Raw genomic sequence first — 3,357 nt, 5'->3', positions numbered from 1 at the left:
CCCAGGGACCCCAAGGCTTGGGAGGTGGGTATCTCGGAGCAAGCCAAATCTCCTGTCACTCCTGTCAACTTCGACTTGCCGCAAGACCAGGCTTATAAAAGGGCTGGTCTCCCCCCACCCCCGGACACACTGTTTCCCATAGGAGGGCAAGGGGGTGGGAGCAGGAGAGGCAGGAGGCAAAGATCCTTCATGCAGTATCGCCGACCTATGCAGGGAAGGCACAGAGCTGGGACTGCTGCTTCATTAGGAAACCCCTCTCAAAAAAACACGTTTGGAATTGTCTCTCCCAGCCACAAGCAGTTGTATATGTTACGACTCAGATTAATTTATACTCTCCCACTGGAGGGAGAATGTATTCTCTTTGCAGGGTATTTTTAGCAACCACATGCTTCTGTCTCTCAGGAAGCAACAGCTGAGACAGTGGGACAGGGAAGGCTGGTATGCATATTTCTGACTGCTTCCACTGTCATCTGGCTTTTTCCAAAAATTAAACAATGCTGCTTTATTTTTACTCTCTAGGAGATGGATGGCACATTTAGAGGCAGGGATAACAGTGAAACAGATGCCTTGAAATTCTCAGCATCCTCTGTTGTCACCAGAGCCTGGAAAAGGGGAGTCACTTCCCAAATGCCAGCAGCAGTGGGTGCATGGAGCAGCGTGGAAGGAACTGGAAGGACAATGGCAATTCAGCACGGGCTGTGGAAGCAAGCAGAACATCTTAGATACTTGTACAATTTTGGATGTACTAAACCTCTTTGAAATGGCACTGCATTTGAGAGCTCTCCCCACCTCCAATGCTCAGCTGTGGAAGAGATGGGGGAATTTGAGCCACCTGAGTGGAAAAGGAGGGTCCACCAGAAAGACCAAACCCATGAGAAGTCAGGCCCTGGTTTTGCTCTCTGCCCCCAGCAGGCAGTACATGTTTGGGGAGATGCAAGGGAAGATCTCCATGTATAAGAGTGAACCTTGCCATGGAATCTGAATCATTGTCATTCAGCATTTTTTTTGTCATTTAATAGCACTTCGTGGGGCTGGCTCCTGCTATTCTCACCTTCCCCTAGGAAACCTGATGCTATTTCTGCCTGGATCTCTAAACACAGCACAGATATTAATGTTTGCAAACCTCTTCCCACACCTCTGTACTGCACAGAAAAACCTGTCTGATTAACAGGGAAAGTGAGGTGCAGAGAGATAAAGAGGGTAAAAAGGGTAATTCCTGTGCATCCCATGACTGTAAAAGAAATGCTTTACCATGCCAAGACAGTGGGAAGTATCGTTGTGCTCTTCAAGACAGTTACAGAACTGCTCAGCATCTTCCACTAAAAGCTCCTGGCAACATTCCTTGCCTGCAAATGAAGTATGGTATTACACTTCAGCACAAATATCCTGTGTTATAGTTTGCCTGAGTATGCCAAGCACAAACACTATCAAACGACAATGCCATAATTCAGGCTAATCTGGCTGTTCGTGTGATTATGAGCAATATTTCCAAACAACCAGACTCCTCCACTCATCCTGAGGAGGGCCAGAGCCATTTCAGATCTGTCAGCACAAACCTCCCAGAGTTTATGCTGAGCAGCATAGAAAAGTCACTACAGGCAATCGGATCAAACAAGCAATTACAATTTTAATTGCAATGCTCTACTTTTGTCATACTTGTTAGGATGCTCTGGTCTTATCTGTTACCCATGTTTAATTCTCCTTGGTGTAAGCACCTTTTAGATACATATATTTACCAGAAGTACTTTAGCACCTCAAAATTAGGTGCTGTTTTGTTTTGTTTTGGTTTTTTTTTTCACATAAACACAAATTGGAGTGTGGCTATATTGAATGCAGTCATTAATCACACTAAACACTGTTTCTGATTCCCAGTAAAAAAAAGAATAGAATAGAATAGAATAGAATAGAATAGAATAGAATAGAATAGAATAGAATAGAATAGAATAGAATAGAATAGAATAGAATAACAAAGAATATAATTATAACAAAGACTATACATTTCCAAAATAGCCAGCTAAAACCAATGGATTAAAGTCCTTCTAGGACAGAGTTACAAAAGACCAGGTCTCTGCACAGGCAGACATCTGTGGTGCACCCAGCAGAATGCACCCATCACACCTTCAGAGCATAACAAACCCCACAGTTTGACTGAGACAGAGCATAACAAAAGTCTCATTTCTCCCCTTCCAGCCCAGAGAATGCCACCATGGTGTGTGCTCAGCTGAGTCATACAGGAGATCAGCAATCTGGCTGCACATCACATCCCCGGTACCACTGGGCCACAGTTTCAGACCCCTCTGTGTGCAAAAATATAGTGGTAAAACTGTCAATCTGAAGAGAAAACACTGGGAAAGTTGGAGAGAGCCAAGAGATACTAGATAACAGCAATTCCCACTTGGATACCTATTTGGAGCAGTGAATGCACCCTCAAACCCTTGGAAACACATTGAATTTCAAAGCCAGCCGGAGATGCACACCAATTTTGGAGCACCAAGAAAGGCTGACCCCTCATCAGCAGGTTATTCTGCACTTAGGATCTGTTTGGATATTGGGCTGGAGGGACAAGTGGCCCCATCCTCCTAACAAGAGAACAAACAGCACCCTCTACTGCCCTCTAAAAATTTATGCAAAGCACAATTTTATCAAATATAGTTGCTGCAGTTTTGGACTGTGATAAGCAGTACTCAGACATGTGAGTTAGAGAGAAAAAAGAAAAAAAGAGAGGGTTAAAAACCTCTCCTAGGCAGGTGTTCCTTGGAGCCATCCTGTCATTATAATTCAGCTTGAAATGTTAAATGTAATCACCTGTGGTGCGAGGGTAGGCCCTGTATCCCAATTAAACTTTTTGGGGTGACAGTTAGGAAAATTTGGGGTGGTGGGGTGTGATGGGGGCTGAGGGGAATTCAGACCTTGAAGGGGGGGGGGGCCGACTGATGGGGTGATCACGGGAAGGGCCAGCTGGTGGTTTGGCAGCAATTTAGCAGATTTTGGGGGTGTTTTTGCTGCTGGGGGTAGAGAGGAGCCACCCACGGGAGCGACCTGCAGTTACTAGTTGCTAGGCTGATAATAGGCAGCCACTAAGGTGTTACTAGTAGTTACCAGGCGGTTATTACAATGTTATGAGACTTTTACTAGTAGTTATTCAGCAGCTACTAGGCTCTTACTAGTAGCTAGCGGGCTAGCTACAGGTACTAGTAGTTACAAGGCAGTTGCGAGGCAGATACTAGGCTGATAGTTATTAGTAGTCATTGGGTAGTTACCGGGCAGCTATGAGGCAGCTACTAGTAGTTATTAGTAGTTACCACGCAGTCACTACTAGTCCCTAGTCAGCTGGGAGGGCTGTGAGCCGCCCCTGAG

This window comes from Tyto alba, unplaced genomic scaffold, assembly GCF_018691265.1.
Source record: "Tyto alba isolate M040663 unplaced genomic scaffold, T.alba_DEE_v4.0 Super-Scaffold_6, whole genome shotgun sequence".
Classification (NCBI taxonomy): Eukaryota; Metazoa; Chordata; class Aves; order Strigiformes; family Tytonidae; genus Tyto; species Tyto alba.
This window is presented reverse-complemented; position numbering follows the sequence as displayed.